The sequence below is a fragment of the Chiloscyllium plagiosum genome, unplaced genomic scaffold (assembly GCF_037043375.1).
Source record: "Chiloscyllium plagiosum isolate Xiang-an unplaced genomic scaffold, Cpla_swu_hap1 HiC_scaffold_8, whole genome shotgun sequence".
Lineage (NCBI taxonomy): Eukaryota > Metazoa > Chordata > Chondrichthyes > Orectolobiformes > Hemiscylliidae > Chiloscyllium > Chiloscyllium plagiosum.
Window position 1 is genome coordinate 91,383,808 of NW_028270146.1, and position 26,967 is coordinate 91,410,774.

Here is a 26,967-nt window from a genome sequence, read left to right on the forward strand (position 1 = left end):
ATTTGCCATCCACTGCCAAAGCCAGTTTCACAGGCCTCCAAAGCTACCAAGAAACCATTTCTCACCATAAACGATTTGCAATGATTGACTCTAAGCCTTGCAAGGCTTTTTAATTGAATCAAACTGTCCATGTAAACACACTGTTTCCTTCATCAAGTGGAGCATGAATCTAAACAAGCCCTTCGTTCCTTTTTGAATGCTTTATGCATAAAGCATGACCTTATTCGTAAAGGGAATGAAATGTAACTCCTGGCCTGTGAGAGTAAAAATCAGTGCGTGCGTGCGTGTGTGTTCATATACCTTCATAAGCCCCAGAACATCCTAAGTTACTCTAATTGCTGACATGGTGCTTAGGTCCACAAACATCTGACTGCACAGTGATATGCTATTCATGACTAATGCCTATATACTACAGCTCTGCCATCCCAGAAGGAGAAAACCAGTTGTACTTGTTCATGAGACATACTGGTTTGACTGGTCTCATACAGGTAAAAACAATGATTGCAGATGCTGGAAACCAGATTCTGGATTAGTGGTGCTGGAAGAGCACAGGAGTTCAGGCAGCATCCAAGGAGCTTCGAAATCGACGTTTCGTGCAAAAGCCCTTCATCAGGAATAAAGGCAGTGAGCCTGGAGCGTGGAGAGATAAGCTAGAGGAGGGTGGGGGTGGGGAGAAAGTAGCATAGAGTACAATGGGTGAGTGGGGGAGGGGATGAAGGTGATAGGTCAGGGAGGAGAGGATGGAGTGGATAGGTGGAAAAGGAGATAGGCAGGTGGGACAAGTCCGGACAAGTCAAGGGGACAGTGCTGAGCTGGAAGTTTAGAACTAGGGTGAGGTGGGGGAAGGGGAAATGAGGAAACTGTTGAAGTCCACATTGATGCCTTGGGGTTGAAGTGTTCCGAGGCGGAAGATGAGGCGTTCTTCCTCCAGTCCTCCGCCTCCGCCGGATCTGCTCCCAGGAGGACCAGTTCCACCACAGAACACACCAGATGGCCTCCTTCTTTAGAGACCGCAATTTCCCTTCCCACGTGGTTAAAGATGCTCTCCAACGCTTCTCGTCTACATCTCGCATCTCCACCCTCAGACCCCACCCCTCCAACCGTAACAAGGACAGAACGCCCCTGGTGCTCACCTTCCACCCTACCAACCTTCGCATAAACCAAATCATCCGCCGACATTTCCGCCACCTCCAAACAGACCCCACCACCAGGGATATATTTCCCTCCCCACCCCTTTCCGCCTTCCGCAAAGACCGTTCTCTCCGTGACTACCTGGTCAGGTCCACGCCCCCTACAACCCACCCTCCCATCCTGGCACTTTCCCCTGCCACCGTAGGAACTGTAAAACCTGCGCCCACACCTCCTCCCTCACCTCTATCCAAGGCCCTAAAGGAGCCTTCCACATCCATCAAATTTTACCTGCACATCCACTAATATCATTTATTGTATCCGTTGCTCCTGATGCGGTCTCCTCTACATTGGGGAGACTGGGCGCCTCCTAGCAGAGCGCTTTCGGGAACATCTCCGGGACACTCGCACCAATCAACCACACCGCCCCGTGGCCCAACATTTCAACTCCCCCTCCCACTCTGCCGAGGACATGGAGGTCCTGGGCCTCCTTCACCGCCGCTCCCTCACCACCCGATGCCTGGAGGAAGAACGCCTCATCTTCCACCTCGGAATACTTCAACCCTAGGGCATCAATGTGGACTTCAACAGTTTCCTCATTTCCCCTTCCCCCACCTCACCCTAGTTCTAAACTTCCAGCTCAGCACTGTCCCCATGACTTTTCCGGACTTGTCCCACCTGCCTATCTCCTTTTCCACCTCTCCACTCCCCCCTCTCCTCCCTGACCTATCACCTTCATCCCCTCCCTCACTCACCTATTGTACTCTATGCTACTTTCTCCCCACCCCCACCCTCCTCTAGCTTATCTCTCCACGCTGTGGTCTCATACACTTGAAGTCTCAGCGGGTTGGTGGATATGTGGTGAGTGCAGTTCGCAGCTCACCAATGCACATATGTGTTCCGCTGCAATCTGTCTTTACCAGTGGTGTATGCACCTCGGCCTTACATTTGGATGTGATGCTTCTTAAGCATGAATAGCTTGTCAATGGATTTGAGCTAGTACCCACTAATCCCAGCCACTGGGGCCAAAAAGAAACTGAATGGAAGGAAATATTTGTTTGCCCCAGCAATGTTGCCGACTGCTATGCAAAGCTGAAACTAATCAAAGGATTTTGAATTATGTATAAGAGTGTGAGGTCGCCCTGGCAACGAAAGCAATTCCTTCCAGTTCCAGACAGGTCCTTGAGACAATGCTCTCAGTATCATAGGAGCCTAATAACTTACTGATAAATGATCCTAAAGATAGTTACAGAACGGTAATTGAGAGCAGTGAGCTGCTAAAAAAAAATGTGAGCCCATATCCAACAAAGTGCAGAGGGATGCAATTGGATATGGAGTGTTGGGACCGTCGCTCGCCAAATGTGGCTCCAGATCACAGGGCTGATGAAGAAGGACAGTTTTATAGTGAGGGTGAGTGGATTGGTTCACCCTCTGTTTGCAATGCTTCCACTTATTACTTGCAATGACCCCACTTTCAATGATCCATTCCAATCATGAACCCTCCTATGTTATCCCAGGACTTGAGAAGGGGCTTTACCTCTTGGAAAGCCTCTGGCAACCTTGGTTCATAGTATTTTTTGTCTTCTTGCTCTCCGTTGCTCTTCTGCTTCCAGTGTGATGCAGCTCCCCAGTACAGCTATCCCACTCATTTAACTCAGGTGAAAGCCGTAGCTGATAATCCTGGCTGACGTTCCCACTGCAATGCAGAGGGTGGGTTGCAGTGTCAGAGGTGCTGTGCTTCAGGTGAGACATGAAACTTGCCCTCTCAAATGAATGCAAAAGCTTTCATGGCACAGCTTTAGCAAAGAGCTACAGGAGTTTCCCCTGGTAAACACCTCACCCTGAGCCAATATCACTAAAAAGAAAATACATGGTCAAAATTATTTGCCTGTGAAGAACTTTGCTGGGTTTTTTTCCAAATTTTAAGGTGAGAGGGGAGAGATACAAAAGGGTACAGAAGGACAATTTCTTTCACTCAGAGGGTGGTGCATGTCAGGAACAGGTCTGGACACGCGTGCAATTTTGTCATTTATGGAACATTTGGACAGGTACATGGATGGGGCAAGTGTGGAGGGATATGGACCAAATGCAGGCAAATGGGACTGGTTTAAATGTGAAAACTGAGTAGCATGGGCAGGTTGGGCCGAAAGGCCTGTTGGAGATAGAACTGTAGATGCTCGAGATCAGAATGGATAAAGAGTGGAGCTGAAAAAAACTCAGTTGGTCAAGCAGCAACAGACAAGGAAGGGATCAGACGCTTCAGGTCAGAACCTTTCATCAGGCCCTGTTTCCATGTTATCGACCTCTATGACACTACGACTGTAAATTGGCTATTGCATTCCTGATAGTGTTATGATAGTAGCTACATGTCAAATATCAGCTGCAAATGCTTGGAGATGTCCTGAAGTTCTGAAAAACATCATGCAAATCAAGTTTCGTTTTTACTTTTGCTGTAAAATTACATCGCACAGAAAATGGTCATTTGATCCTGTTCATGCCTGTTCAATTCATCCTTCTCCTTCCCTTAGTAATGGCTTCTCTTCTGAAGCATGCATCCAATTCCGAAACTATGAAATTGCTTTCCAGATTGGAATAGCTTGCTAAATAAAAAAATAATTCTGTCATTTCCCCTGCGGCCCTTAACAGTGTCGCGTGTGTGTCATTTGGTTACTGACCTTAACAGCAGTGAAATATTTTTTTCCTAATCAATATTTCATAATTTTCAATATCTCTAGTCAATCTCCCTTTTATATTTTTTCTGCTCTGAAGAGAACTATCTCTAGGCTCTCTGCATGTCGATGATATTCGAGAGTGTGGTGCTGGAAAAGCACAGCAGGTCAGGCAGCATCCCAGGAGCAGGAAAATCAATGTTTCGGGCAAAAGCTCTTCATCAGGCCCTCCTGATGAAGGGCTTTTGCCTGAAACATCGATTCTCCTGCTCCTCGGATGCTGCCTGACCTGCTGTGCTTTTCCAGCACTACATTCTCGACACTAATCTCCAGCATCTGCAGTCCTCACTTTCGCCTATGTCGATGATATTATTGTACCTTGTAGGTAGCAAACAAGCATTGGGGTCGGGAGCAGAAAGTGAATTACTCACTAACCACTGACTGGCACAGTGGCTCAGTGGTTAGCACTACTGCCTCTCAATGCCCAGGTTCAATTCAGGCTGTGTGGAGTTTGCACATTCTCCCTGTGTCTGCGTGGGTTTCCTCCAGGTGCTCCAATTTCCTCCCACATTCCAAAGATGTGCAGGTCAGGTGGATTGGTGATGTTAAATTGCCCATAGAGTACAGAGATGTGAATTAGCCGTGGGAAGTGCAGGATTACAGAGTGGAGGATGTTCTTTGGTGGGGATGGGCTGAATGGCCTGCTTCCACATTGTGGGGATTCTATGATTCTATTCTTGTAACCATAGTATTTGTATGGGTGGTCCAGCTCAGCTACAGTTGTTGTTATTGGGTGTTTGAGCAATGGGGTGCCATTAAACTTCAGGGGATGATGGTTAGATTCGCTCTTTTGATGGGCGTGGTCATCATCTGTGTTATCACCACACACTGGCAAGGCACCCCAAATTATTATGGGTTCAGACAGCTACCCGAAATCATTCATCTCCTGCATGAAGAAGGGTGAAAGGGCATTGCTTCTTTATTTACTTTCCCTCTCGGTTGGTCATCTTTATCAGAGATTCAAATGAATCTATGTTTTAAAAGGAGCCAATAAAACGAACCAGACTTTCTTGAGTTCATAAAGGAGTGGGTTTATTAATTACTAAATGCAAGAACAAATAATAATACATGGCACACACACATGGAGTACAAACAAGGTGCCACACCAAAAGAAAGATGAATTGAAAAGATATGCAGACATTCCTCTGGGCCGTTCAATGAGGATAGATAGTGAAATGTCACAAGTTGAAAACTTGGTTTAGGGATTTTTGGCTTTGAAGGCGATTGAAATCCTTTTGTTTTGTCTCCTGTTGACAGTGCTTGGCTGGTATTAGAGTGAGAGAGTATGACTGGCTTGCTGGCCAGTTAGAGCGAGAGTCTCCTTTTTCCTGCAATGCAGGTTTGAATATTGGATGGCTTCTTGACTGTGACCATCGCAGGGTTTGAACCCAAGCTTGTAAAAGGCTGCCTCAGTTCCACTAGCGCACACAGACCAAGACTGCAGTCAGTTTATAGTCCACAAGGACAAAATACTCCCACATGTCTGCAAGAGGTGGTTTTCTGCAGAGTAGGAGGGACACAGTAAGCCCATCATTATTTCTTCCTGTTACATCTCTATATCAATTTGTAGTTTCCCTGACACACTACATGTGTAACATTTCATAGGTCCCACCCAGGACATTGCCAGACCCATTGAAGTTACTCTCACAATTTAGCTTCGTTTGTAGTATTCCTCTTTTGAAAACCATGTTTTAGAAATTAAAAGTTAAAAAAATGTCCATAGTACTTTAGGGTCCTAATCCAAAATCGTGACACCCGGCATGAAAATGTGGCATGCAAGTTACTTATCATTTCTTAGCCCAAACCTGGATGTTACCAGACTTTGGAAATGCTGTATTTTGGAAATGGGCTTCATTATTAGAAGAGTTGTGAATGAGTCATAGAGTTGTACAGGATGGAAACAGACCCTTCGTTCCAACTCATCCATGCCGACCAGATATTCCAAACTGATCTAGCTCCATTTGCCAGCATTTGGCCCATAACCCTCTTAACAGGGGATATGACCAAGAGACTCACAAATGACACAAAGCGAACAAAGTAATGAGGAGGATAGCTGGAAAATGCAGGAGGATATCAAAGGACTGGTCAGCTGGACAAAACAGTGCCAAATGGTATTCAACCCAGTAATATGCCAGGGGAAAGGCTAACAAGGCAAGGGATTGCACGATGAGTGATAAGAGCCTGGAAAGTGCTGAACTCCAGAGGGATCTTGGTATGCATTTCCACAAATATCTGAAAGTTGCAGAGCAGGTAGATAAGGTGGTTAAGAAGGAACTTGGGATACTTGCCCTGGTTAGCCAAGGCATAGAGCCAGGAGGTTAGGCCAGAACTGTATAAAATGCTGGCTAGTCTACAACCGGAGTACTGTATGCAGTTGTGGGCACCACATCTATAAGGAAGATGTGAGGGTAGAGAAGAGATTTACCAGGATGCTGTCTGGGCTAGAGAGTTGTAGAAAAGAAAGATTGGACAAGCTGGGGCTTTTTTCCTTGGAGCAACTAAGACTGAGAGGGGAGCTGATAGAGGTGTATAAGATTATGAAGAACTTGGATAGGGTAGATCGGAAGGTCCTTTTTTCCATTTGTAGAGGGGTAAGTAACCAGGGGGCATTGATTTAAGATAAGAGGTGAAAGGGGAGATGAGGTGGAGGTTTTCTCACTCGGAGGGTGGTGGGAACTCAGAACCCACTGACTGACTGAAAGGATGTTCAAGTAGAAACTCCCACAAAATTTCAGCAGTATTTATATAGGAAGGTATGAACAGGAGTAGGCCACTCAGCCCATCAAACCTGTTCTGCCATTTAATGAGATCATGGCTGATCTGTGCCTTAACTCCATATACCTGTCTTTGGCCCTTATCACTTAATATCTTTGCTTAACATAATTTTACCTATCTTGCTTTTAAAATCAACAACAGACCTAGTCACCCACTTGACCTACCAAAGTCTCTAAGAAAGAGCTGGAAAATAGAATTAGTATTGTCAGATCTTTGTTAACTGGCACAAATACAATGGGCTGATTGGCCTCCTTCTGTACTGTAAATGTTTGAGTCTACGAAACTAATGTACGTTCATCAGTGAACATACCCACTTCTGACCTTATGATGGAGGGAAGGTCATTGATGAAGCAACTGAAGATGGTTGGGGCTATGACACTACCCTGAGGAACTCCTGCAGACTTATCCCTGGAGCTGAGATGGCTGACCTCCTACAAACACAACCATCCTCCTCTATGCCAGGTATGACTAACCAGCGGAGAGCTTGCCCTGATACCCATTGATTCCAATTTTGCGAGGCCTCCTTGATGCCACACTTGGTTGAATGTGACATTGATGTCAAGGGCTGTTGTCTCACCTCTCCTCTGGAATTCATCTTTTTTGTCCATGTGTGGACCAAGGCTGTAATGAGGTCAGGAGCTGAGTGGGCCTGGTGGACCCCAAACTGGGCATCACTGAACAGGTTATCGCTGAGCATGTGCTGCATGAAAGCATGGTTGATGACACCTTCCATCACTTTACTGATGATCAAGAGTAGGCTGATGGGACGATAATTTGCCAAGTTGGATTTGTCCTGCTTTTTCTTTGTGTCGAGGGCAATTTCCCACAGTGTTGTAGCTGTACGGGAACAGCTTGGCTAGGGGTGTGGCAATTTCTGCAGCCCAAGTCTTCAGTGCTATTGCTGGAATATTGTCAGCACCCATGGCCTTTCCAATATCCAGTGTTTCCAGCTGTTTCTTGTCATCACATGGAGTGAATCAGATTGACTCTAGTCTGGTATCTGTATTGCTGGGGAAGTTTTGGGGGAGGCCAAGATGGATCATCCACGTGGTAGTTCTGATTGAAGATAGATGCTAATACCTCAACCTTACTTTTTTCACTGAAATGTTGGGATTCCCCAACAATCAGGATGGGGATGTTTGAGTTTTTTAATTGGCCACCATTACTCAAGACTAGACGTGACAACAGGGCTTAGATCTGACCCGTTGGTTGTGGGATCACTTAGCTCTGTCTGTCACATGTTGTTTGCACTGCTTGGCATTCAGGCAGCCCTCTGTTGTAGCTTCACCAGGTTGGTAACTCTCTTTTACATCTGGTGCTACCCCTGACATGCCCTCCTGCTCTGTTCATTAAATCAGGGAAGTCAGTGTTAAGATCCATAATGGCGGCAGTTACAGGCCAGAGCAGGAGGTACACAATTGCACCGTTTGTCATCCACTGCTGTGTAAGGAAGTTTCTGTTCAAAAACAGGTAGCTGCATTTCATTCTGTATTATCAAAGAATGCAGTGAGCATGCCCCTCCTCTAGGATCATGGGATTCCCCATGGCACAAAGTGGCATTGATTGCACATGTTAATTTGCAATTGTCAATTCCGCCATGCAATGAATTCAAAAGATGTTCTAATCCTCAAAGGCCCACTGGTGTGGCGGTGGGCTGACAATCATGCAGATCGACGTACAGAATTCTGACAGTCATGCTGCCTTCATGCAGCGGCCAACTGTAGCGGGTAGCTACTGGGTGGCAAGGGCTGTCCGCTGGCCACATGGTTGGTCCATTGGCTACGCAATCTACACACACGTTGGTAGCGTGCATGCAGTGAGAGTCATGCTGCCAATTGAAATGCTACAGAGTGTATTGGCATGCTGGACCACTCTAGGATATTACTCAGCAGCGGGATGTCAAAACTCAAGGTCTGCTCCCTTGAACTGCCAGTGTGCAGTGCAGCAAGATATCAAGGATTTTGCACTAGCACCTCCGAACTGACCCATAAACTCCGGTACCAAGGGCAGCAGATACATGGGGAACCACCAGTCTCAGGCTCTCCTCTGTGTCAAACACCTTGGTAATACATCGCTGTTGCTTCATTGTCAGTGGGTCAAAATGAAGCACTCTCTACCTCTTAGAGTACCTTCACTAAGCAGCTCAAAATGGAATCTGTTCAATAATTTGGATTAACGTGGAATGATCAATAAATGTTGATCTTTCCTGTGATAACTTATGTCCTAAGAATCAACTCCTAGCCAAGTAATACTATGGAAAAGGTTCAGTATCCTTTGGTGGCAACCCATCCCATTCATGTCACTGATAAGGGAGCACGTTCTGAATCTGTAACAAGCATGGGTATGGTCATAGAGTCATAGAGATGTACAGCATGGAAACAGACCCTTCGGTCCAACCCGTCCATGCTGACCAGTTATCCCAACCCAATCTAGTCCCACCTGCCTGCACCCGGCCCATATCCCTCCAAACCCTTCCGATTCATTTACCTATCCAAATCCCTTTTAAATGTTGCAATTGTACCAGCCTCCACCACATCCTCTGGCAGCTCATTCCATACACGTACCACCCTCTGTGTGAAAAAGTTGCCCCTTAGGTCTCTTTTTTTCTTTCCCCTCTCACCCTAAACCTATGCCCTCTAGTTCTGGACTCCCCCAACCCATTGGACTTTGCTGATTTACCCTATCCATGCCTCTCATAATTTTGTAAACCTCTATAAGGTCACCCCTCAGCCTCCGATGCTCCGGCAAAAACAGCCCCAGCCTGTTCAGCTTCTCCCTACAGCTCAAATCCTCCAACCCTGGCAACATCCTTGTAAATCTTTTCTGAACCCTTTCAAGTTTCACAACATCTTTCTGATAGGAAGCAACCCTCCACCACCACCCTCTGTCTTCTACCTTTGAGCCAGTTCTGTATCCAAATGGCTAGTTCTCCCTGTATTCCATGAGATCTAACCTTGCTAACCAGTCTCCCATGGGGAACCTTGTTGAACACCTTACTGAAGTCCATATAGATCACGTCTACCACTTTGCCCTCATCAATCTTCATTGTTACTTCTTCAGAAAACTCAATCAAGTTTGTGAGACATGATTTCCCACACACTAAGCCATGTTGACTATCCCTAATCAGTTCTTGCCTTTCCAAGTACATGTACATCCTGTCCCTCAGGATTCCCTCCAACAACTTGCCTACCACCGAGGTCAGGCTCACTGGTCTATAGTTCCCTGGCTTATCTTTACCACCCTTCTTAAACAGTGGCACCATGTTTGCCAACCTCCAGTCTTCCAGCACCTCACCTGTGACTATCGATGATACAAATATCTCAGCAAGAGGCCCAGCAATCACTTCCCTAGCTTCCCACAGAGTTCTTGGGTACACCTGATCAGGTCCTGGGGATTTATCCACCTTTACCCATTTCAAGACATCCAGCACTTCCTCCTCTGTAAATCTGGACATTTAGCAGATTTCCCTACAGTCTATATCTTCTATTTCCCTACAGTCTATATCTTCCGTATCCTTTCCCACAGTAAATACTGATGCAAAATATTCATTTAGTATCTCCCCCATTTTCTGCAGTTCCACACAAAGGCCGCCTTGCTGATCCTTAAGGGGCCCTATTCTCTCCCGAGTTACCCTTTTGTCCTTAATGTATTTGTAAAAACCCTTTGGATTCTCCTTAATTCTATTTGCCAAAGCTATCTCATGTCCCCTATGGTGTTGAAACTAGCTTTTTCTTTGCTGTTTATAAAAGTTTAAAGTATTGGACAAAAAGCTGAATTTTAAAAAAAAAGGTATTTGTGGACAACAGGATCGTGTTTGATTTTAATGACCCAATGAATGGTTGTTCCTCCATCTAAAAAGACAAAGTAAGGATAATTATCTGACACCTTTCATATCTTAATGGTGACTTCAAGCTTGTCACAGTCAATGAAGTACTTATGAAGTGTAGCCATTGTTGTAGTGTACAACAGTAGAACGTCAACTTTCACACAGCAAGACTTCCGTAATGATATACAAAGCAGGATCAACTCTTATATTTCTCTAAGGATTTGAGATGCCTGCTGTACAATACTCATGTTTCCAATGCACACAGAAACACTAACACTGCTGCCCTGTAGACCCTCAGCTCACTGGTGGCAAAAAGGGGTGGTAAAAAGACCAATGTCAGTTAGCACAAAGGGAAGAACATGTGAATATACGACTATCCAGGTCCACTTAACAGACATTGATGACCTCCTCCTGTGTGTCTGTGCAGCCTTTAGCTGTCTGAGGAACTCTGTGTTCGATGACAGATTTCTCAAACCCAGAAGCGAGCTGAGGGTTTACAGGGCAGCAGTGTTAGTGAGCTTTCCATTTGCATTGGAGATATGGATAATGTACAGCAGGCATCTCAAATCCTTAGAGAAACATCACCTGCAGTGCCTCTGCAAAACCCTGCAATCCAGTGGCAGGGAGGTGCTGTAATATCAGTGTCCTCTCACAGTCATATAGTCCCACTATGGAAGCACTGATTATGCTAGACAGCAGCATTAGGCAGGTTACATCTTCTGCACGCCTGATACATGTCCTCTAAAACAAGTTCTCTTCTCCTGGCTTTGCCATGCCAAACATTTACCAGGAAGACAGAGGAAATACTTCAAGGACATCCTTAAAGCCTCCCTAAAACACATGCAAAATCCCCATTGACTCACGGAATCTCAAGCTCAAAAAGGGACATGATGTCATGTTGATGCTGTACAGGATGTCAGCGAGGCCTCTTCTGGAGTGCGCCCAGTTCTGGCTGGATACGTAGGAAAGATATTATTAAGCTGGAGAGGGTTCAGAAGAGATTTACCAGGATGCCAGAAATGGAGGGTATGCTTTATAAGGCGAGGCTGGATAGGCTGGGACATTTTTCACTGAAATTTGAGGGGCGACCTTACAGGGGTTTATAAAATCATAAGGGGCATGGATAAAGTGAATGGCAGGTGACTTTTCCGTAGGGTGGGGGATTTCAAGACCGGGGGTATATTTTTAAGGTGAGAGGAGAAAGATTTTAAAAAGACATGAGGGGCATTTTTTTTAAACAGAGATTGGCTCGTGGGTGGAATGAACTTCCAGAGGAAGTGGTGGATGTGGGCACAGTTTCAACATTTAAAAGACATTTAGATAAATACATGAATAAGAAATATTTGGAGGGAAATGGGCCAAGTGCAGGCAGGTCAGACTAGATTAGTTTGGGATTATGGTTGGCGTGGACTTGTTGGACCAAAGGGTGTGTTTCCATGCTGTATGACTCTATGAAGTATTCACAAAGGTGCCAATCATTTTCTTCATCCCTGACTGGGGCAGGTGGAGGCCTAAGGAAAGCTGCGGAAGGAGTGGGAGCAACCCACCTGCCTTTCCAAACCCCGGCTGCCTTACCTTGGGCAGGATATGCAGATCCATCTGTGGACGGGTTCAGTCAGCTGATTGGATGAAAGTCATCCTCTGTCCCAAGGGGCTTGCCTAAGAAGAAAAAGACATCACGCTGGGTTACAAAGAGCGTGCTGTTTCACTGTCTTAGCTGACAGTGTAACATTCCCTTTGTACTGCACTGGAGCAATCAAGCAGATCAGGGACTCCAGTCTCCAGAGCCAGACGTGAACCCCCATCACTTTCTTGTCTCAGAGACAGGAGAGACGCCACTACAAGTCTGGGCTCAAGTGAAACGTGACGGAAGTAACAGAGGGCATGAGTCAACAACTCCCAGAAAGCAGGGCAAAAGCATTGAATACGAGGACTGACAGCAGGATCGCCCATATACAGCTGGGGCAAAACTAAAATTCTTTCAGAAAAGAAGGCAATTCTTGGAACACAGTGGAAACCCCACCCCTAAACTCTCTCGCCTTACCGAGCTTCTTCCCATACCTCTGATAGGGCTTGGTCCCGTCACTAGATCTGACTGATGCACTAAGTGTTTACGAGCTGCATGCATATTAGATGAGAGTCTGGGAACATTACACAATAGGGGGAATAAAAGACAAACACATATACATGACTCAGGGACTTGCAGGCGCCGAAAGGGCTCCTTCACTCGACCCGTCAACATGAAATGTCAGGAGAAATGCCGGTAGCAGGCATGAAAGTGCCCAGTGCTCTGCCAGCATGCATGACTGGGTGCTTCAATTGACAATGGAACAACAAGTTAGCACAGGCAATGACAAACTTTACTCAGCAAACATCTATAGCTAAAGGCAGAGAGTGTTAGATAAATCCGGGGAGAATATGAACGCGGTAATCGGTTAGCTGGCCGAGCTGTTGGGTTACCGTGCGGACGTTTCGTTACCATGCTGGATAGCATCATCAGTGCGACTTCTGTGAAGCACTGTTGTTCTGTCCCACTTGGTCCAGTCTGCTGGGGTGAGTGTCACATCCAGGTCTGCTTTGCAGTGGTTTGTACACCAGGTCTATCTCTATGTTGCAGCGACTGCATGAAGCACTACATAGGACAAACCGGTAGAAAACTAGCCATCTGACTTCACAAACACCAACTGGCTACTTAACAACATGGTTCACACATAGACTAGCGGGGCCATCAATCCAACTACGACAAAGTAACCATTCTGGGACAGGCCAACCTGAGAGACGCAAGAGAGTTCTTGGAAGCCTGGTTTTCTACCAAAACAGTCATGAACAAATACAGATCGGCCCAGTGTACGAGGTAGGCCCAGTGTACAAACCACTGCAGAGAAGACCTGGAAGTGACACTCACCTCAATGACCACACATAAGCCAAATGGAGCAGAACAACAGCACTTCACGGAATTGACACTGATGATGTTACACAGCGTGATAACAAATCATCAGCACGATAACCCAGCAGCTCAACGACCTCATCCACAACCTGAGCTACAAATCTTAGCAAAGCCTTAATGTATATGAACGCATGAATGTCCTGCTACCAGCATTTGTATTAACTTTTAAAAAGTATATGGACTAAATTTTGACCATATTAAAGGAGAGTGAATTGTCAAGCTAAGGGATTTCAATGCTGCAGAAGTGAATATACAGGGTTCAATTATAGAATCTACAGTTCCGGACAGTTATGCAGTGTGTTAAAACTATTTCAGCCACAATTATCCCACCTTAACTGCACAAGCAGTGTGTGTTCAGACTAATCCAACTGGTTCCCAGTTCCCATTCATACTTCCGAATTATGATTTTAGATGTCAGGAAATTTGACATGTCTATAAGGACCCACACCAACTTCTACAGATGCACCATAGAAAGCATACTGTCCAGGTGCATAACGGCCATAATGGCAACTGCTCTGCCCAGAACTGTAAGAAACTACAAAAAGTTGTGTGCACAGCCCAGACCATCACGGAAGCCAATCTTCCATCACAGACTCCATTTACACGCTTCGCTACCACGGAGAGGCTGCCAACATCATCAAAGACCCATCGCACCCTGGTAATGATCTCCTACAACCTCTTCCAGCAGATAGAAGGTACAGAAGCCTGAACACACGCACCAGAAGGTCCAGGAACAGCTTCTTCCTGGCTGTTATTAGACTGATGAATGGACTCTCTAGCCTCAAATAATTCTGATCTTGCTATGTTGATCTGGCCCAGTGCCCATCCTGTGCAATGTAACCTGTATGCTTCTGTCTATGTCTTTTTATAACCTCTGATATGTGTATTCTTGCTTACAATGATCTGTCTGTACTGCTTGTAAACAAAGCATTTCACTATACTTTGGTACACTTTGTTACAATGAGTCAATCAATCAATCAGGTAGATTTCAGACTACCCTTATCTGTTTCAAATTGGGCCTTTAAGCTCTATAAATGCCTTGTTAGAAATGCCCAGGTATAATTTCTCTTGATTGTAGTTTTCTAATCTGCAAATCAAGGTACGGATTTGAAAAAAATTCTTCCTCTTCCAAATATGAGTCAGGTATTGTGAGCAGTCCTCATTGTGTAACATCTTGAGGGCAGGCGCTATAGTAACCTGGCCACGAACCAGCAATCCAGAGGGCTTGAGCAACTATCTGAAAAAAACATGAGTGTCACCATGGGAGGTTGAAAAGGTGAGTTATGTCTTTTAAAAGTGAGGAAATTTAAAAAGAAACTGGTGTCAGTAAAAGTGGGCTGAATGGAACTGACATTATCCATGTCGCATGTCAGGAAAGTCAAGGCAACTTCCTGTCCTTACCAGATCTGACCTACATATGACCTCTACTCCATACCAAGTTGAGTACCTCCTAACTGCTCTGTCCTGCTGCAGTTTCAGAAGAAGCTCTGTTGTCACTTTCTTGGGTAAACCAAAGGGATGGCAATAATCACTGGCCTTAAACCACTGGCATCCAGACCCTAAGAAAGAAGGAATAATGGAACTATACAGTTTAGTTACAGAGCACTTTTATCCCCGAAAAGTGCTCTCAGGTTGAATGCAAGAAGCAGCTCTGTGACAACAATAGCAACAGCTGGCATTTGGATGGCACCTTTAATATAGCAAATTATCCCCCTGGGGTTTCACAGGAGCATTCACAGATTAAAATTTGACACTGAGTCAAAGAACGTGCTATTGGAGCAGGTGACCAAAAGTTTGGTCGGAGGGGTTATTTCAAAGACTACCTTAAGGAGAGGTTTGGGGAGAGGATTCCAGAGTTTAAAGACTGAAGGCACTGAACCAAAGTTAGTTCTTAAGCCCAGGATCACAAACTATTGGAGCAAGATCATTGACATGCCCCAGAGCAGCTCTATCTATACGTCCTCTGTGTGAAGTTTTGATCATCATTGCGTGCTACAGATTTGGGTTGGGATTTCCACATCATGCATAGTCAGCAAAGAGATGAAACACTGATAGAAGAGAATCCCTACAGTGTGGAAACAGGCTCTTCTGCCTAACAAGTCCACCCCGACCCTCCGAAGAGTAACCCACTCAGACCCATTCTCCCCAACCTGTTATCCTTCATTTACCCCGTCTAATGCACCTAACCTATACATCCCTGAACACTATGGGCAATTTAGCATGGCCAATTCACCCAACCTGCACGTCTTTGGATTGTGGGAGTAAACAGTGCACCCAGAGGAAACCCACAGAGACACAGGGAGAACGTGCAAACCCCACACAGACAGTCTGTCTGAGGTTGGAATCGAACCTGGGTCCCTGGCGCTGTGAGGCATAGTGGCGCTATCCATTGAGCCACCTTCCTGATGTATGGATTAAATCGAGCAAAGAGTGTCACATTGTAATTTAGCTCGAGGGGCTTGTCCATTTTCGTTTCATTGATTCAAGCGACTTGGGCATTGCTGGCAAGGCCAGCATTTATTGCCCTTCCCTGGTTGTACTGAAGGAAGTCCGAAGATGTGCAGGTTAGATGGATTGGCCATGCTAAATTGCCCATAGTGTTCAGGGATGTGTGGGCAAGGCGCATTAGTCAGGGGCAAATGTAGAGTAATAGGGCAGCGGAATGGGTGTGGTGGGATAACCTTCAGAGGGTCGGTGTGGACTTGTTGGGCCGAAGGGCCTGTTTCCACACTGTAGGGATTCTATGAAGTGTTAGTGAGCTGCCTCCTTGAGCTGTTGTAGTCCTTTCTGGGGGACGGTATTTGATATCAGGCCCATCATTAAATCAGCCTTGGTTGACATTTTCTGCAGATGTCCTGCAATATTTTTGGACCCAGGAAGAAAGGAAATGGTTTCCACAACAATTACAGACACTTATTAGTAAAACATTGGCACAAGCTGAAGGTAGGATTTATATCAGAGGGTGTCATTGATGCCACAGTAAGACTGGTTCAGGGTAATAATTACTGGATTAATTGAGCCATTGATATCCTGAGCGAATGTTATCTGCTGTCCTGTTGACAGTTAATCCTTACTTGTATAAAAGCAAAAATACATTGAATGCCGGAAATCTGAAATGAGAAAAACACATGATGTTCTGGAGAAACTCAGCAGGTCTGGCAGCAACTGTGGAGCAAGTAACAGAGTTAACATTTCGAGTCCAGGGACTCTCCTTCAGTACACTGGTCGTAAATGGACTCAAAACTTGACTTCATATCACTGCCTCATGGCTCTTTACCTAATAGTAAACACCAAGATAACAGCAGAGTAGCCGTCCTAAGCCAGATTTTGCATGCTCCGTCCATTTCTTTCCTTCTCTCCCTTTATGGTTTTTTTTTCTTTTTACCTCCTGGGCAGCATCAGCGGGGATTCCCAGCCTCAACGTGGACTCAAGCTCCCGACCTCAGCGTGGACTCAAACTCCCGACCTCAGTGTGGACTCAAGCTCCCGACCTCAGTGTGGACTCAAACTCCCGACCTCAGCGTGGACTCAAACTCCCGACCTCAGTGTGGACTCAAGCTCCCGACCTCAGTGTGGACTCAAACTCCCGACCTCAGTGTGGACTCAAGCTCCCGACCTCAGTGTGGACTCAAACTCCCGACCTCAGTGTGGACTCAAACTCCCGACCTCAGTATGGACTCAAACTCCCGACCTCAGCGTGGACTGAAACTCCCGACATCAGTGTGGACTCAAACTCCCGACCTCAGCGTGGACTCAAACTCCCGACCTCAGTGTGGACTCAAACTCCCGACCTCAGTGTGGACTCAAACTCCCGACCTCAGTGTGGACTCAAACCCCCGAACTCAGTGTGGACTCAAACCCCCGACCTCAGCGTGGACTCAAACTCCCGACCTCAGTGTGGACTCAAGCTCCCGACCTCAGTGTGGACTCAAACCCCCGACCTCAGCGTGGACTCAAACTCCCGACCTCAGTGTGGACTCAAACTCCCAACCTCAGCGTGGACTCAAACTCCCGACCTCAGTGTGGACTCAAACTCCCAACCTCAGCGTGGACTCGATGTCCAGGCCTCAGCATGGACTCGATGTCCAGGCCTCAGCGTGGACTCGATCTCCCAGCCTCAGCGTGGATTCGAACTCCCGGCCTCAGCGTGGATTCGAACTCCCGGCCTCAGCGTGGACTCGATCTCCCGGCCTCAGCGTGGACTCGATCTCCTGGCCTCAGCGTGGACTTGATCTCCCGGCCTCAGCGTGGACTCGATCTCCCGGCCTCAGCGTGGACTCGATCTCCCGGCATCAGCGTGGACTCGATCTCCCGGCCTCAGCGTGGACTCGATCTCCCGGCCTCAGCGTGGACTTGATCTCCCGGCCTCAGCGTGGACTCGATCTCCCGGCCTCAGCGTGGACTCGATCTCCCGGCCTCAGCGTGGACTCGATCTCCCGGCCTCAGCGTGGACTCCGACTCCCGGCCTCAGCGTGGACTCAGACTCCCAGCATCAGCGTGGACTCGATCTCCCGGCCTCAGCATGGACTCGATCTCCCGGCCTCAGCGTGGACTCAGACTCCCGGCCTCAGCGTAGACTTGAACTCCCAGCCTCAGCTTGGACACGATCTCCCGACCTCTGCGTAGACTCGATCTGCCAGCCTCAGCATGGACTCAATCTCCCGGCCTCAGCGTGGACTCGATCTCCAGGCCTCAGCGTGGACTCAGACTCCCGGCCTCAGTGTGGACTCGATCTCCCGGCCTCAGCGTGGACTCGAACTCCAGACCTCAGCGTGGACTCGATGTCCAGGCCTCAGCGTGGACTCGATCTCCCAGCCTCAGCGTGGATTCGAACTCCCGGCCTCAGCGTGGATTCGAACTCCCGGCCTCAGCGTGGACTCGATCTCCCGGCCTCAGCATGGACTTGATCTCCCGGCCTCAGCGTGGACTCGATCTCCCGGCCTCAGCGTGGACTCCGACACCCGGCCTCAGCGTGGACTCAGACTCCCGGCCTCAGCGTGGATTCGAACTCCCCACCTCAACATGGACTCGATCTCCCGGTCTCAGCGTGGACTCAGACTCCCAGCATCAGCGTGGACTCAGACTCCCGGCCTCAGCGTAGACTTGAACTCCCAGCCTCAGCTTGGACACGATCTCCCGACCTCTGCGTAGACTCGATCTGCCAGCCTCAGCATGGACTCAATCTCCCGGCCTCAGCGTGGACTCGATCTCCAGGCCTCAGCGTGGACTCAGACTCCCGGCCTCAGTGTGGACTCGATCTCCCGGCCTCAGTGTGGACTCGAACTCCAGACCTCAGCGTGGACTCGATCTCCCGGCCTCAGCGTGGACTCGATCTCCCGGCATCAGCGTGGACTCTGACTCTCAGCCTCAGCGTGGACTCAGACGCTCAGCCTCAGCGTGGACTCAGACTCCCGGCCTCAGCATGGACTCGATCTCCCAGCCTCAGCGTGGACTCGAACTCCCCACCTCAACGTGGACTCGATCTCCCGGCCTCAGCGTGGACTCAATCTCCCGGCCTCAGCATGGACTCGATTTCCCAGCCTCAGCGTGGACTCGAACTCCCCACCTCAGCTTTGGGTCAAACTCCTGGCCTCAGCGTGGACTCATTCTCCCGGCCTCAGCGTGGACTCGAACTCCCGACCTCAGTGTGGACTCGAACTCCCGACCTCAACGTGGACTCAGACTCCCGGCCTCAGCGTAGACTTGAACTCCCAGCCTCAGCTTGGACACGATCTCCCGACCTCTGCGTGGACTCGAACTCCCCACCTCAGCTTTGGGTCAAACTCCTGGCCTCAGCGTGGACTCGATCTCCCGGCCTCAGCGTAGACTTGAACTCCCGACCTCAGTGTGGACTCGAACTCCCGACCTCAACGTGGACTCAAGCTCCCGACCTCAGCGTGGACTCGATCTCCCGGCCTCAGCGTGGACTCAGACTCCCAGCATCAGCGTGGACTCGATCTCCCGGCCTCAGCATGGACTCGATCTCCCGGCCTCAGCGTGGACTCAGACTCCCGGCCTCAACGTAGACTTGAACTCCCAGCCTCAGCTTGGACACGATCTCCCGACCTCTGCGTAGACTCGATCTGCCAGCCTCAGCATGGACTCAATCTCCCGGCCTCAGCGTGGACTCGATCTCCAGGCCTCAGCGTGGACTCAGACTCCCGGCCTCAGTGTGGACTCGATCTCCCGGCCTCAGCGTGGACTCGAACTCCAGACCTCAGCGTGGACTCGATGTCCAGGCCTCAGCGTGGACTCGATCTCCCAGCCTCAGCGTGGATTCGAACTCCCGGCCTCAGCGTGGATTCGAACTCCCGGCCTCAGCGTGGACTCGATCTCCCGGCCTCAGCGTGGACTTGATCTCCCGGCCTCAGCGTGGACTCGATCTCCCGGCCTCAGCGTGGACTCGATCTCCTGGCCTCAGCGTGGACTCCGACTCCCGGCCTCAGCGTGGACTCAGACTCCCGGCCTCAGCGTGGATTCGAACTCCCCACCTCAACATGGACTCGATCTCCCGGTCTCAGCGTGGACTCAGACTCCCAGCATCAGCGTGGACTCAGACTCCCGGCCTCAGCGTAGACTTGAACTCCCAGCCTCAGCTTGGACACGATCTCCCGACCTCTGCGTAGACTCGATCTGCCAGCCTCAGCATGGACTCAATCTCCCGGCCTCAGCGTGGACTCGATCTCCAGGCCTCAGCGTGGACTCAGACTCCCGGCCTCAGTGTGGACTCGATCTCCCGGCCTCAGCGTGGACTCGAACTCCAGACCTCAGCGTGGACTCGATCTCCCGGCCTCAGCGTGGACTCGAACTCCCGACCTCAGTGTGGACTCGAACTCCCGACCTCAACGTGGACTCAAGCTCCCGACCTCAGCGTGGACTCAAACTCCCGACCTCAGTGTGGACTCCAACTCCCGACCTCAACGTGGACTCAAACTCCCGACCTCAGCGTGGACTCAAACTCCCGACCTCAGTGTGGACTCAAACTCCCGACCTCAGTGTGGACTCAAACTCGTGACCTCAGTGTGGACTCAAGCTCCCGACCTCAGTGTGGACTCAAACTCCCGAACACAGTGTGGACTCAAACTCCCGACCTCAGTGTGGACTCAAACTCTCGACCTCAGCATGGACTCAAACTCCCAACCTCAGTGTGGACTCAAACTCCCAACCTCAGTGTGGACTCAAACTCCCGACCTCAGTGTGGACTCAAACTCTCGACCTCAGCATGGACTCAAACTCCCGACCTGAGTGTGGATTCGATCTCCACCTCAGTGTGGATTCGAACTCACGGCCTCAGTGTGGACTCAATCTCCAGGCCTCAGCGTGGACTCGAACTCCCGGCCTCAGTGTGGACTCAAACTCTCGACCTCAGCATGGACTCAAACTCCCGACCTGAGTGTGGATTCGATCTCCACCTCAGTGTGGATTCGAACTCACGGCCTCAGCGTGGACTCGAACTCCCGGCCTCAGCATGGACTCGAACTTCCGACCTCAGCGTGGATTCAGACTCCCGGCCTCAGTGTGGACTCAAACTCCCGACCTCAGTGTGGACTCAAACTCTCGACCTCAGCATGGACTCAAACTCCCAACCTCAGTGTGGACTCAAACTCCCGACCTCAGTGTGGACTCAAACTCCCGACCTCAGTGTGGACTCAAACTCCCGACCTCAGTGTGGACTCAAACTCTCGACCTCAGCATGGACTCAAACTCCCGACCTGAGTGTGGATTCGATCTCCACCTCAGTGTGGATTCGAACTCACGGCCTCAGTGTGGACTCAATCTCCAGGCCTCAGCGTGGACTCGAACTCCCGGCCTCAGCATGGACTCAAACTCCCGACCTCAGCGTGGATTCAGACTCCCGGCCTCAGCGTGGACTCGAACTCCCGACCTCAGCGTGGACTCGATCTCCCGGCCTCAGCGTGGATTCGAACTCCCGGCCTCAGCGTGGACTTGAATTCCCGGCCTCAGCGTGGACTCGAACTCCCAGCCTCAGCGTGGACTCGATCTCCCGGCCTCAGCGTGGACTCGATCTCCCGGCCTCAGCGTGGACTCGATCTCCCGGCCTCAGCGTGGACTCGATCTGCCAGCCTCAGCGTGGACTCGAACTCCCGACCTCAGCGTGGACTCGATCTCCAGGCCTCAGCGTGGACTCAGACTCCCGGCATCAGCGTGGACTCAGATTCCCGTCCTCAGCGTGGACTCAGACTCCCCACCTCAACGTGGACTCGATCTCCCGGCCTCAGCGTAGACTCAATCTCCCAGCCTCAGTGTGGACTCGATGTCCAGGCCTCAGCGTGGACTCGATGTCCAGGCCTCAGCGTGGATTCGAACTCCCGGCCTCAGCGTGGACTCGACCTCCCGGCCTCAGTGTGGACTCGAACTCCCGGCCTCAGCGTAGACTCGGACTCCCGGCATCAGCGTGGACTCGATCTCCCAGCCTCAGCGTGGACTTGATCTCCCGACTTCAGTGTGGACTCAAACTCCCGACCTCAGTGTGGACTCAAACTCCCGACCTCAGTGTGGACTCGAACTCCCGACCTCAGTGTGGACTCAAGCTCCCGACCTCAGCGTGGACTCATACTCCCGACCTCAGTGTGGACTCAAACTCCCGACCTCAGTATGGACTCAAACTCCCGACCTCAGCGTGGACTCAAACTCCCGACCTCAGCGTGGACTCAAACTCCCGAACTCAGTGTGGACTCAAACCCCCGACCTCAGTGTGGACTCAAACTCCCGACCTCAGTGTGGACTCAAACTCCCGACCTCAGTGTGGACTCAAACTCCCGACCTCAGTGTGGACTCAAACTCCTGACCTCAGTGTGGACTCAAACTCCCGACCTCAGCGTGGACTCAAACTCCCGACCTCAGCGTAGACTTGACTCCCGGCCTCAGTGTGGACTCGATCTCCCGGCCTCAGCGTGGACTCGAACTCCCGGCCTTCGCGTAGACGTGAACTCCCGGCCTCAGTGTGGACTCGATCTCCCTGCCTCAGCGTAGACTTGAACTCCCGGCCTCAGCGTGGACTCGATCTGCCAGCCTCAGCGTGGACTCGATCTGCCAGCCTCAGCGTGGACTCGATCTGCCAGCCTCAGCGTGGATTCGAACTCCCGACCTCAGAAGTGGACTCGATCTCCAGGCCTCAGCGTGGACTCAGACTCCCGGCATCAGCGTGGACTCAGATTCCCGGCCTCAGCGTGGACTCAGACTCCCCACCTCAACGTGGACTCGATCTCCCGGCCTCAGCGTAGACTCAATCTCCCAGCCTCAGTGTGGACTCGATGTCCAGGCCTCAGCATGGACTCGATGTCCAGGCCTCAGCGTGGACTCGATCTCCCAGCCTCAGCGTGGATTCGAACTCCCGGCCTCAGCGTGGATTCGAACTCGCGGCCTCAGCGTGGACTCGATCTCCCGGCCTCAGCGTGGACTTGATCTCCCGGCCTCAGCGTGGACTCGATCTCCCGGCCTCAGCGTGGACTCGAACTCCCCACCTCAACGTGGACTCGAACTCCCCACCTCAGCCTTGGGTCAAACTCCTGGCCTCAGCGTGGACTCGTTCTCCCAGCCTCAATGTGGATTCGAACTCCCGGCCTCAGCGTGGACTCGATCTGCCAACCTCAGCATGGACTCGATCTCCAGGCCTCAGCGTGGACTAAGACTCCCGGCATCAGCGTGGACTCAAATTCCCGGCCTCAGCGTGGACTCAGACTCCCGGCATCAGCGTGGACTCAGACTCCCGGCCTCAGGGTGGACTCGAACTCCCGACCTCAACGTGGACTCGATCTCCCGGTCTCAGCGTGGACTCGATCTCCCAGCCTCAGTGTGGACTCGATCTCCAGGCCTCAGCGTGGACTCGATCTCCCAGCCTCAGCGTGGACTCGATCTCCCAGCCTCAGCGTGGACTCGATCTCCCGGCCTCAGCATGGACTTGATCTGCCAACCTAAGCGTGAACTCAATCTCCCGGCCTCAGCGTGGACTCAATCTCCCGGCCTCAGCATGGAGTCGATCACCCAAGCTCAGCGTGGACTCGAACTCCCCACCTCAGCCTTGGGTCAAACTCCCGGCCTCAGCGTGGACTCAGACTCCCGACCTCAGCGTGGACTCAATCTCCCGGCCTCAGCGTGGACTCATTCTCCCGGCCTCAGTGTGCACTCGAACTCCCGCCTCAGTGTGGACTCAAACTCCCGACGTCAGCGTGGACTCGAATTCCCGGCCTTAGCGTAGACTTGAACTCCGGGCCTCAGTGTGGACTCGATCTCCCGGCCTCAGCGTAGACTTGAACTCCCGGCCTCAGCGTGGACTCGTTCTGCCAGCCTCAGCGTGGACTCGATCTCCCGGCCTCAGAGTGGACTCGATCTCCAGGCCTCAGCGTGGACTCAGACTCCTGGCCTCAGCGTGGACTCGATCTCCAGGCCTCAGCGTGGACTCAGACTCCCGGCCTCAGTGTGGACTCGATCTCCCGGCCTCAGCGTGGACTCGAACTCCAGACCTCAGCGTGGACTCGATCTCCCGGCCTCAGCGTGGACTCGAACTCCCGACCTCAGTGTGGACTCGAACTCCCGACCTCAACGTGGACTCAAGCTCCCGACCTCAGCGTGGACTCAAACTCCCGACCTCAGTGTGGACTCCAACTCCCAACCTCAACGTGGACTCAAACTCCCGACCTCAGCGTGGACTCAAACTCCCGACCTCAGTGTGGACTCAAACTCCCGACCTCAGTGTGGACTCAAACTCGCGACCTCAGTGTGGACTCAAGCTCCCGACCTCAGTGTGGACTCAAACTCCCGAACACAGTGTGGACTCAAACTCCCGACCTCAGTGTGGACTCAAACTCTCGACCTCAGCATGGACTCAAACTCCCAACCTCAGTGTGGACTCAAACTCCCAACCTCAGTGTGGACTCAAACTCCCGACCTCAGTGTGGACTCAAACTCTCGACCTCAGCATGGACTCAAACTCCCGACCTGAGTTTGGATTCGATCTCCACCTCAGTGTGGATTCGAACTCACGGCCTCAGTGTGGACTCAATCTCCAGGCCTCAGCGTGGACTCGAACTCCCGGCCTCAGTGTGGACTCAAACTCTCGACCTCAGCATGGACTCAAACTCCCGACCTGAGTGTGGATTCGATCTCCACCTCAGTGTGGATTCGAACTCACGGCCTCAGCGTGGACTCGAACTCCCGGCCTCAGCATGGACTCGAACTTCCGACCTCAGCGTGGATTCAGACTCCCGGCCTCAGTGTGGACTCAAACTCCCGACCTCAGTGTGGACTCAAACTCTCGACCTCAGCATGGACTCAAACTCCCAACCTCAGTGTGGACTCAAACTCCCAACCTCAGTGTGGACTCAAACTCCCGACCTCAGTGTGGACTCAAACTCTCGACCTCAGCATGGACTCAAACTCCCGACCTGAGTGTGGATTCGATCTCCACCTCAGTGTGGATTCGAACTCACGGCCTCAGTGTGGACTCAATCTCCAGGCCTCAGCGTGGACTCGAACTCCCGGCCTCAGCATGGACTCAAACTCCCGACCTCAGCGTGGATTCAGACTCCCGGCCTCAGCGTGGACTCGAACTCCCGACCTCAGCGTGGACTCGATCTCCCGGCCTCAGCGTGGATTCGAACTCCCGGCCTCAGCGTGGACTTGAATTCCCGGCCTCAGCGTGGACTCGAACTCCCAGCCTCAGCGTGGACTCGATCTCCCGGCCTCAGCGTGGACTCGATCTCCCGGCCTCAGCGTGGACTCGATCTCCCGGCCTCAGCGTGGACTCGATCTGCCAGCCTCAGCGTGGACTCGAACTCCCGACCTCAGCGTGGACTCGATCTCCAGGCCTCAGCGTGGACTCAGACTCCCGGCATCAGCGTGGACTCAGATTCCCGTCCTCAGCGTGGACTCAGACTCCCCACCTCAACGTGGACTCGATCTCCCGGCCTCAGCGTAGACTCAATCTCCCAGCCTCAGTGTGGACTCGATGTCCAGGCCTCAGCGTGGACTCGATGTCCAGGCCTCAGCGTGGATTCGAACTCCCGGCCTCAGCGTGGACTCGACCTCCCGGCCTCAGTGTGGACTCGAACTCCCGGCCTCAGCGTAGACTCGGACTCCCGGCATCAGCGTGGACTCGATCTCCCAGCCTCAGCGTGGACTTGATCTCCCGACTTCAGTGTGGACTCAAACTCCCGACCTCAGTGTGGACTCAAACTCCCGACCTCAGTGTGGACTCGAACTCCCGACCTCAGTGTGGACTCAAGCTCCCGACCTCAGCGTGGACTCATACTCCCGACCTCAGTGTGGACTCAAACTCCCGACCTCAGTATGGACTCAAACTCCCGACCTCAGCGTGGACTCAAACTCCCGACCTCAGCGTGGACTCAAACTCCCGAACTCAGTGTGGACTCAAACCCCCGACCTCAGTGTGGACTCAAACTCCCGACCTCAGTGTGGACTCAAACTCCCGACCTCAGTGTGGACTCAAACTCCCGACCTCAGTGTGGACTCAAACTCCTGACCTCAGTGTGGACTCAAACTCCCGACCTCAGCGTGGACTCAAACTCCCGACCTCAGCGTAGACTTGACTCCCGGCCTCAGTGTGGACTCGATCTCCCGGCCTCAGCGTGGACTCGAACTCCCGGCCTTCGCGTAGACGTGAACTCCCGGCCTCAGTGTGGACTCGATCTCCCTGCCTCAGCGTAGACTTGAACTCCCGGCCTCAGCGTGGACTCGATCTGCCAGCCTCAGCGTGGACTCGATCTGCCAGCCTCAGCGTGGACTCGATCTGCCAGCCTCAGCGTGGATTCGAACTCCCGACCTCAGAAGTGGACTCGATCTCCAGGCCTCAGCGTGGACTCAGACTCCCGGCATCAGCGTGGACTCAGATTCCCGGCCTCAGCGTGGACTCAGACTCCCCACCTCAACGTGGACTCGATCTCCCGGCCTCAGCGTAGACTCAATCTCCCAGCCTCAGTGTGGACTCGATGTCCAGGCCTCAGCATGGACTCGATGTCCAGGCCTCAGCGTGGACTCGATCTCCCAGCCTCAGCGTGGATTCGAACTCCCGGCCTCAGCGTGGATTCGAACTCCCGGCCTCAGCGTGGACTCGATCTCCCGGCCTCAGCGTGGACTTGATCTCCCGGCCTCAGCGTGGACTCGATCTCCCGGCCTCAGCGTGGACTCATTCTCCCGGCCTCAGTGTGCACTCGAACTCCCGCCTCAGTGTGGACTCAAACTCCCGACGTCAGCGTGGACTCGAATTCCCGGCCTTAGCGTAGACTTGAACTCCGGGCCTCAGTGTGGACTCGATCTCCCGGCCTCAGCGTAGACTTGAACTCCCGGCCTCAGCGTGGACTCGTTCTGCCAGCCTCAGCGTGGACTCGATCTCCCGGCCTCAGAGTGGACTCGATCTCCAGGCCTCAGCGTGGACTCAGACTCCTGGCCTCAGCGTGGACTCGATCTGCCACCCTCAGCGTGGACTCGATCTCCCGGCCTCAGCGTAGACTCGATCTGCCAGCCTCAGCGTGGACTCCGACTTCCGGCCTCAGCATGGACTCGATCTCCCAGCCTCAGCGTGG

General features: G+C 51.4%; 1 pseudogene; it reads left to right on the forward strand.

Moving 5' to 3' along the window:
• Positions 1-8,013: 8,013 nt before the first annotated feature.
• LOC148149441 (uncharacterized) lies at positions 8,014-22,349 on the forward strand (annotated as a pseudogene).
• Positions 22,350-26,967: the final 4,618 nt, after the last annotated feature.